The sequence below is a fragment of the Pteropus medius genome, unplaced genomic scaffold (assembly GCF_902729225.1).
Source record: "Pteropus medius unplaced genomic scaffold, Ma_sr-lr_union100, whole genome shotgun sequence".
Lineage (NCBI taxonomy): Eukaryota > Metazoa > Chordata > Mammalia > Chiroptera > Pteropodidae > Pteropus > Pteropus medius.
The window spans coordinates 45,610-55,724 of record NW_024355128.1 but is presented as its reverse complement, the minus strand read 5'-3'; the positions used below and the strand labels follow the sequence as shown (position 1 = coordinate 55,724).

General features: G+C 39.4%; 2 pseudogenes; one reads left to right on the top strand and one right to left on the bottom strand.

The window, feature by feature from the left end:
- Positions 1-4,019: 4,019 nt before the first annotated feature.
- On the bottom strand, positions 4,020-5,265 carry LOC120598433 (heat shock protein HSP 90-beta-like; annotated as a pseudogene).
- A 3,859-nt stretch (positions 5,266-9,124) lies between these two features.
- On the top strand, positions 9,125-9,699 carry LOC120598432 (acyl-protein thioesterase 1-like; annotated as a pseudogene).
- Positions 9,700-10,115: the final 416 nt, after the last annotated feature.

Below are 10,115 nucleotides of genomic sequence, written 5' to 3'. Positions count from 1 at the left end.
AGAATCTCTATAAGAATCTTTCTTACCCATATTCTTCTATGTTTAACATTTTACATTACTTTAGTACATTTATCACAACTAAGGAATCAACATTGGTGAATTATTTTTAATGAAACTGTACACTTTACTCAGATTTTGTTACTTTTCCCTAATGTCTTTTTTTCTATTCCAGAATCTCATTCAGGATACCACATTATAATTGGTTGTCATGTCTCTGCCTATTCTGGTTTGTGACAATTTCTCACACTTGATTTTTTAAAATGGCATCTTTTCTATTTTGTACTCTTTAATTTCAAAACAAAACAAACAAAAAAACCCACAACACACAACATCCACACCTTATGTCAAATGTGGGAAGAGAAGGCTTGAGACCTTTGTGTCCTGCCTTAGGCAGAAAGACAAGAGAGAATAAAACCACTAGACATCAGCAGAGGAAACCAGGTGTGCCATGGCCATTCAGGGAGCAATGGAAACACTATACAGAGGTCACAAGGTCTGCACGTAGAAAATCCTAATCTACTTCTCCCATATGAGAGGCATCCTCATCTTCCTCAAAGGGGAGGATCTCATCAGAAACAGCAGCACTGGGTTCTTCTGCTGCCATTTCATCTTTATCAATGCCAAGGCCTAGATTGATCATGTGGTAGATGTCGTGAGGCTGGGGATCCTCAAGTGAGAAGCTGGAATGAGCAGTGCAACAGCAGCATCACGATGTGCTTGACAGCCTTGTCATTCTTGTCTGCCTCTGCCTTCTGCTGCAGAGACTCCACAGTGGGTTGGTTGGGGTTGATCTCCAGAATATGCTTGATATGATTTCACTCTTCTTAAATTTGTGGAGGATAGTTTTATATTTCAACATGTGGTCTACCTTTAAGAATGTTCCATTTGCACTAGAGAAGAATGTGTAATCTGATGTTTCGGAATGAAAGACTCTGTAAATGTTGATTATGTTCAGTTGGTCTAATGTGCCATTTGAGGATGATATCTTCTCATTGATTTTCTGTTTGGACGATCTATCCATAGCTGAAAGTGGGAGTATTTAGATATTCTACTATAATTGTGTTTCTGTCAGTTTCTTTCCTTAGTTCTGTTAGTAGTCGCTTTATATATTTTGGTGCTCCTTGATTGGGAGGATATATATTGATAAGTGTTATGTCTTCATCATGTATATTCCCTTTATCATTATGAAATGTCCATCTTTGTTACTCGTTATTTTTTTTTTATCTTGAAGTCTGATTCATCAGATATAAGTATAGCTACCTCCACTTTTCTTTGGATGACATTTGCTTGGAATATCGTTTTCTACCCTTTCATGTTGAGTCTATATTTGTCCTTGCAGCTGAGATGTGTCTCTTGAAGGCAGCATATGGTTGGATTTTGTTTTTTGATCCAATCTGCAGCTCTGTGCCTTTTTATTAGTGAGTTCAGTCCATTTACATTTAGGGTGATTGTTGAAATATGAGGTTTTCCTATAGCCATTTTATCCTTTGTTTTCTCTTAGCTCAGTGTCTCCATTATTTCTTTATCATTGTGATTCTGCCTGTTACTTTAATTTGGTGGTGTTCTATGACTTTTCCCTGTTTCCTCTTGTTTTATGTTATGTGTCACAGTTCTGGATTTTTGGTGCATTGTTTCCATTAAGTTTATGTAAAGGAAAGATGCACATACACGCTTGCCAATAGCGCCGACACACACACACACACACACATATACAATAATCCATTTTCTTCCTCCTCCTGTACTTTATCTCCATTACCCTTTGCATATTCAGATCTTTATTCCTTCCATTTCTGGTTTTTGTTTTTTTTTTTTTTTTTTGGTCTCAAACTATCCCTATTTATGCTGTGAGTTCAATTCTAGGTTGCAGTAATTGTTGTCTTCTTCTCTTTTTAAAGTATTTTTTTTACCTTTAAACATTTTGTAACATTTAAGTATATAATACCCCATTCTTGCAGTTTCCTGTTTCTGTCTGTCTTTTAATCATCCTACTCACTATTTTGTATTTTTCTGTCTTTTTGTTTCAGGTAGAAAAACCCCCTTTAATATTTCCTGTAATGCAGCCCTTGTGGTGGAAAATTCCCTGACTTTTTACATATCTGGAGATGTCTTTATTTCTCCTTCATATCTAAAGTAGAGCTTTGCTGGATATATTATTCTTGGCTGGTAATTTCTTTCTTTTAATAGTTTGAATATTTGGTTCCACTCCCTCCTTGCTTGTTAAGTTTGTGCTGAGAAGTTCAATGATAGTCTAATGGGTTTTTCTTTATAAGTTAGTTTTATTCCCCCTGGCTGCCTTGAGAATTCTTTCTTTGCCATTAATTTTTGACAGTTTTAATATAATGTGTCTTGGAGAAGGCCTTCTTGGGTTGAGATAATCGGGTGTTCCGTTTGCTTCTTGGATTCAAGGATACACTTCTTTCCATAGGTTTGGGAAATTCTCGTTGACAGTTTGTTTGAATATGCTCTCTGTTCTCTTCTCCCTCTCTTCCCCTTCTGGTATACTCATTATTCTTATATTGCTTTTTCTGATGGTGTCAGTTGGTTATTGTAGAGTTATTTCATTTTTTTTTCACCCTCAAGTCTCTCTCTTCTTCCTTTTGTGCCATTTCCAGATTTCTGTCTTTGATATCATTAGTTCTTTCCTCCATCTGGTCAGCTCTATTGTCTAAGCTTGCTGTTTCATTCTGCATCTCTTTTAATATGTTCTTCATTTCCAGAAGTTCTATTTGGTTCTTTTTTATGATTTCAGTCTCTTTGGTAAAATATTCCTGTTGTTCGTTGATTTTGTTTCAGAGTTCATTGAATTGTGTTAGATTTTTCTTGCATCTCATTGAGTTTTTTCAGAAGTGCAATTTTCAATTATCTGTCATTTAAATCATATATTTCTATATCTTTAAGTTTATTTTCTGGAGAGTTTTTACTTTCTTTCTGGACTGCCTTGCCACCTTGGCTGTTCTCTGGTTGTTTGATGGACTATTTCTCTGCCTACGCATTAATGGAAATGTATTCTGTCCCTTTTTTTTTTTTAAGAAAATTTATTATATAGTGATTTCTCCTTAGCAGGTTGATAAGAAGAGGTTTTCCTTTGATTTCCAGTAGATGGCACTCAAGCCTCCTGCACTGCCCAAGCCTCCTGGATCTCAGCTTTGAGTTTAAAAATGCCCTTTATTCTCTGAGGAAGTGTGTGTCTCCTATGCGACCAGGTTGCCTTGGACCAAGGACTCCACCTCCATGGGAGAATATGAAAAATGATGGGGGTTCGAGCCTATGTAAAGGTCCTGAAGTACTGATTCTGCCCCAACAGACAGATACAATGCTCTGCTACTTCTTTCTAAATCAGCCTGACTGGATGGGGCTGTGGTGGATTGGGAGAGGCCAGCAGTGAGTGTGGCTGTTTTCTTTCGGATAATGCTGGCCCTCAAGCTTCAGCTGCCTTTCATCTGTATCTCCACTTCTATCACTGTAACCGGCTGCAGGATCTTTCAGTTCAAGTTGCTGCAGATTCCCCTAGGGCTTGATGCTAGCTCTGGGAGTGTATGAGGGTGGCGGCACTGTGGGATGGTAGGAGGAGGCAGCCAGGATCCATGACTCAGTTTTCTGCCTGGCAATGGCATTTGCTAAGACATGCTGTTGCCACTCTGTATTTCGTCTCTGTCATGACCACTGGGGTGTGCCACGTGGAATATACTGACCACTTAGGCAGGACCGTTCAGGCTTCAAAGAGTGAGAACCACCACCTAACTCCCCCTCCTTGTGTCTTGCAGGGAGTTCTGGGCTGCATCTGCAGCACCAGTCTCCAGCTCCATTCCTGCTCCTCTCCTTATCTTCCTCCCCTTCTTGCTGGATTCACCCACCTTCAGATTCTCTGATGTGCAAATCTGTCAGATATGTCTGTGTATTAGGCAGGGTGTTATCTGTTGTTCGTTGGGTTGTACCTGTTTGGTTGGTTATAATTTAAAGGAGAGAGATCAGAGGAGATCCCTCACACTGCCATGCTTTTGATGTCACTCTTTTTTAGACTATTTTTTCTCAAGGCACTTCTTTACAATATTTTTATGAGTGACCTTCAAGATTGTGTTCTGTTGGAGCATTTCTCAGGAGATGTTCAGGGGCAAGTCATCATAGTCAACCACACCACAAATGAAGCTGAGATACTCTGGTATCAACCTATAGCAGCTGAACATGATGAACACATAGCAGACACAGAGAGTTTAATGTTCTTATTGTTCTCAAAGAGATCAAAAAAAAGCCCAATAGGGAATGAATAGCAATGCCCTGAATTCACACTGACCTACAGAGAAGTGCTTGACTGCCAAGTGATCTTCTCAGTCATTGGCAAGGCTCTTGTAGAACTCTCCATATTCTTCCTGGATTGTGTCTTCAGGGTGTCTGGTCCAAATGGACTTGTTCTTGTTCAGTTCTTCTTGATCAATATATTTCTCTTTAATCGTCTTCGTTTTCTTTTCTTTTCTTTTCTTTTTTTTATCTTAGCACTATCATCCTCCCCATCTGAGCCCACATCTTCAATCCTGGGCTTCTCTCAACATCTTTATTTTCTTTCTCACTTTGCTCTTCCTCTGCTTCATCATCACTGATTTCTTTCTCTTGTTCCTTCTCCAAATAAAAGATGATGGGATAATGTATAAACTGTGATTGCTTCTTCACCACTTCTTTGACCCACCTCTCCTCTAAGTTCTCTGGTCTTTCTTAAGGTGAAAGATCACTTTGGTACCCTGGCCAATGGGCTTACCATGGTCAGCTCGTACAGTGAAGGAACCCCCAGCAGAAGACTTCCCAGTCATGTTGCTCCTCATCATTGTACTTTGTGATCACGACCACTTTCTCTACCACCAAGTAGGCAGAATAAAAGTCAACACCAAATTGTCCAATAATGGAGATGTCTACACCAGCCCAAAGTGTTTCCATAAATTCTTTAGTACCAGACTTGGCAATGGTTCCACGTTTATTTATGAGTTCAGCTTTGGTTATGCCAATGCATGTGTCCACCAGAGTTAGGGTGCATTCCTAAAGTTTGGAGATGATGACAATTTTCAGCTCTTTACCACTGTCCAACTTAGAAGGGTCAGTCAGGTTCTCTTAGTGTGTTTTATCCAAGGCATCAGAAGCACTGCTGATCAGTTACTATAGGAAAATGTCCTTGTTGGAATAGAAGGTATTGATGATAAGAGGCATGAGTTGGACAATTTCTGCCTAGAAGACAAAAGTCTCCACCTCTTTCTCTCCATGGTGCACTTCTTCAGCCATCTTAAAAATGAAAAGATGCAAGTACTAGAGAGCAAAGTGGGTAGAGACTGTGCCGGCTAACACACCGCAAGAAGCATGCATGAGAGTGACTCAAAAGTGAGGCTGTGACTTTCACACTTGATTTTGATGACCTTGACAGTTTTTAAGAGTACTGCACAGATATTTTGTAGAAGGTCTCTTAATTTTGGTTTCCCTAATGCTTCTCTCATAGTAAGACTAGAAGTGGTGTAAATGCCTGACATTAAGCTTTTGATTACTGAGCCATCCATTTTAAATGACATCCATCTTAAATAAACATATTGCCAGTTATATAACATAGCTACTAGCAAAACAACCACATAAGGAATTATATCATTCTTACCTGTGAAGGGCTCTTTTTCAGAAAGCCCTGAGTAACCTAGATAACTGACTGCTCGAGTGACCTCACTTCTCCTTTCTTGCGCACTAATTCCTGTTCTTATGTTTTAAATTCATCAATAAACAGTGAACCCATGAAACTCTAGACACCCTACCTTGGGATCCTAATAAAGATAGAGCTCTAGTTCTATGCTCCCTCTCTTTCTTTACCCATGTTCTCATTGAATGGCCCATGGGTATGCTATGTACCCTCCAGGACCTATGAGTAATAAAACTCATTCCTCAAATTCCTTGATGGGTTCTTGGTGAAGTACATCCTGCAGTCATAATAAGAATCACAAGAGCTGGCCCAGGCATAAATTGTAGCCCTAGTGGGAGAAATGTCTTTGGAGCACTACAAGTGATGTATGCCTGGACAAGTGCAGCAGACATTACTAAACAAGGATGCTAACATCAATAGACTCGGGTCTGAGGGAATACTAGGGTTATGTGTTTGGGGGAGGAAGAACTCAAAGGTAAAGTGGCTTTTCCATCATAGTGGATTAAGAAAACATGCTATTTATATCATTAAATTTGTGTGAAATTTCTTTTCCTTTCAAACAAATTTGTGTCCTTATTTGTAAAGGATGCATGACCCAGAGATAACTATGATAACTTAGTGTGCAATTTCCTCCATTTTTTTTTGGATTATTTTTTTGGATTATTTTTTCTTTTTGCTGTTCTGATTGGGTGTTTTCCACTACCAAATCTTCTAAATCATTGATTTGATCCTCTGCTTCATCCAATCTGTTGGTTCCTTCTAATGTACTGTTTCTCTCAGATATTGTATTTTTGATTTCTGACTGGTTCTTTTTTTATGTTTTCTATCTTTCTTTTATGTTTTATATCTCTTTGTTAAAGTTTTTACTGAGTTCATCTACTCTTCCCCTAAGTTCAGTGAACATGCTTAACCAGTGTTTTAAACTCTGCATCTGGTAGATTGCTTGTCTCCATTTTGTTTAGTTCTTTTTCTGAAGCTTTGCTTTGTTCTTTCATTCGGAATGTGTTTCTTTGTCTCCCCAGTTTAGTACCCTCCCTATGTTTTTTCTATGTATTAGGTAGGGATGGTAAGTCTCCCAGTCTTATTAGAGTGGCTTTATGTAGTAGGTGTCCTATAGGGCTCAGTGGTGTGGTCTTCTCTGGTCTCTTGAACCATTTGCTCAAGGTGTGTCCCTGTATGTGTTGAGTATGCCCTCCTGTTGTAATTCAGCCTTGGTTGCTGTTTGCATTTCAGTGGGAGGGATTGACCCTAGGTTGATTGGTTGTGAGTATTGGCCTGTAAAGGGCCAACCCTATGGAGCAGGATTCACTTTAACAGGACTCTGGTGTTTTCCTAGTCTGCCCTTTGGGCGTGTCCTCCACAGATGCAGTACTGGTTAGTGCTCAGGCTCTGGTGGAAGCCAGCCACTGGGTGTGCTGGCCCAAGGGCCATTTGGGAGTAGCCCAGCTGCAGGCCAAGTTTAGCTGCAGTCTGTGCACTGTCCAAGGCCACCTGGCAAGAGTCACCAAGCAATCCACAGATGTCTGCCACCCATTCTTGGCTTAGAGGTGCCTTGAGAGACCAAGTCAGGACCCAAGGCCACCTTCCACTAGTGCCAGGCTTCAGGCAGCTCAGCAAGAGGTATTGGACACATCAAGGCTAGATGCTGCTTGTTTTGGTTTTGTGAACATTTGAGAGATTTTAGGAAATTCTGCAAAATGAGCCAAGACAGACTGTCATATGAAAACAAAACAAAACAAAACAAAACAAAACAGCTTTGGTAGGCCCACACGTTTCAAAGGGCAGGGTGTCACAGAATCACCTGGGTGGAGCAACCTGTGTTATCCAGGTTGATGGAGTCTCAGATATGTTGGCTGCCTGCCTCCAAACACCAGGAAGGAAGGAGGGCTCAAAAAGGAACAATGGATTCGGCTAGTATTTCTGTCTGGGAGAAAGTATCCCTTCTAGCCCTCACCCTAAAGCCAGACAATTCAGTTCCTTCCAGCATGTCTCTGTCACTCCTCAAGCAGCTGCCTCGGTGCTGGAGCTCAGAGTGAGTGAATCTGTCAGTGAATAAGTCCACGAGCGGGTCCTTTAAGAGGAATGTCTGTGACTCCCACAGCCTTCTGTCTCGTTGAGGCACAATCTCCACTGGTTTTCACAGCCAGAGGTTATGGGACTTCTTTTCCTGGCACTCAACTCCTGAGCTGGGGAGCCTGGTGTGGAGCTGGGACCCCTTACTTTTCCAGGGGCACCTCTGTAGCCAAGATATCCCTCTCAATTCTAAGCTGCACGCAGTTGTGGGACCAGCCCATTTTGTATCTCTACCCCTCCTACCAGGTCCCAAGCTGACCTCTTATGTGTGTCCCCAGTTGTAGGACTTCTGTTCAACCAGACCGCAGGTGATTCCTAATGATGGTTGTTCTGTAATTTCATTGTAATTTTGATGTGGAGGCAAGCACAATGTCTACCTTCTTTGACATATTGACTAGAAGCTTCACACCGTCATCCCTTTAAAACATTAAAAGTGATAAGCCTCTAGCTAATCTGGTGAGAGCAAAAAATACCAATAGCTGGAATAAAAGAAAAGGTATCACTGCAGACCTTACTGACATTAAATAATAATACAGAAATGCTACAAACAACATTGCAGACACAAATTCAAAAACTTAGATGAAATAGAACAGTTTCTTTAAAAAATACAGTTATTAAAACCCATCCTAGGTAATCTAAAAATATTTCACAGGTCTATAACTATTAAGAGTTGGATTCATGGTTAGAAACTTTGTGAAAAACAAATCTCTACATTCAAACTGTTTCACAGGAGCGTTCTATTAAATATTTAAAGAAGAAATAACACCAATCCTACACGATATATAGCAGAAAAGAGGAGATGAAGGAACACATTATAACTCACTTTATGAGGTTCTGTTTCTGGGGTGGAACTCTGACTGATGCATATAGGTACAAATCCAGCAAAAGATAAACAGGATCTGTGCACTGTGAATGACAAAACACTGATGAAAGAAATCAAAGAAGATGTAAATTAATGACAAGACATACTGTATTAATGAATTCAAAGGCTCAACATGATTAAGATATAATTTCTTCTCAAATCAATTTATAGGTTTAATGCAATTCCCATAAAAATCTCAGAATATTTTGTAGATATAGACAAGCTGATTCTAAATTAGTAAGGAAAGAGACTAGAATATCTAAAATAATTTTTAACAAAGAATAAAATTAGAGGAATAAGACAGTCTAAATCCTGGTGCGTCGGGCCAGGACTCACTGCTGGCAAACCCTTGGGATATGGCTGGTCACTCATTCTGCTTTCTGTTTCCAATGTCCGCTGTAAGTCGAGCCCATGTATATGCAGCAATAACATGTCTGCCCCCTTTCCAGCCACTGTGACTGATCCCCAGAAGGCAACATTGTGGTGATTTTTCTTCATAGATTGGGAGATACAGGGCACGGATTGGCAGAAGTCTTTGTAGGTATCTAGTTCACATATCAATATATCTGCCCTTCTGCACCTGTTATGCCAGTAACATTAAATATGAAAATGGCTATGCCTTTTTGATTTGATGTTATTGGGCTTTCACTAGAGTCATAGGAAGATGAACCAGAATTAAACAGGCAGTAGAAAATGTAAAAAATTTGATAGAACAAGAGGTGAAGAATGGCATTCTTTCAAACAGAATTATTTAGGGAGGATTTTCTTAGAGAGGAGCTTTATCTCTATACATTACTCTTAAAACACAGCAGAAACTGGCAGTTGTCACTGCACTCAGTTGCTGGTTTCCACTGCAGGCTTTGTTTCCACAAGGTTCTGTCAGTGGCATTAATAGAGATATTTCTAATCTTCGGTGCCATGGAGATTGCAACCCTTTAGTTCCTCTCATGTTTAGTTCTCTTACTGTCAAAAAGCCAATAACATTGATAAATCTAGCCAATATACCTTTAATCTCTATGAAGGCATAATGCATATTTAAAGTCAAAAGGAAATGATTGATATCAAGCAATGCAATGATAAACTCCTACTTCCAGTTGATTGACATCACTAAGGGGGTTTGTGTAGATGTACACACCAGAATCATTGTGGTAGAGTATAAACCTTTTCCCATGCCCCATCTTGAAAATTGTAATGTCTGCAGTGTTGAAATGTTTTGCAAATACACACCAATGACACAGACTAAACAATATTTTCTCATGGGAAACTATATTCTTTTAAGTTTCTATATGTGTATTTGCATAATATGATCTAGAATATACTAGTATTAAAATAAGTGAAGTAGCTAGCTTCTTTTACCCAAATACAAGTCAGAAAAATAATAAAATACTGTAACCATATTTTTTATTATATCAGTTGAAAATTATTAGTATGTTTAATGAAAACTCGTTCCAGTATAAATGTGCAGGTAAGACATAAACAATTTATGAATGCCATGACTTAGTCTATGGATTTATTCCA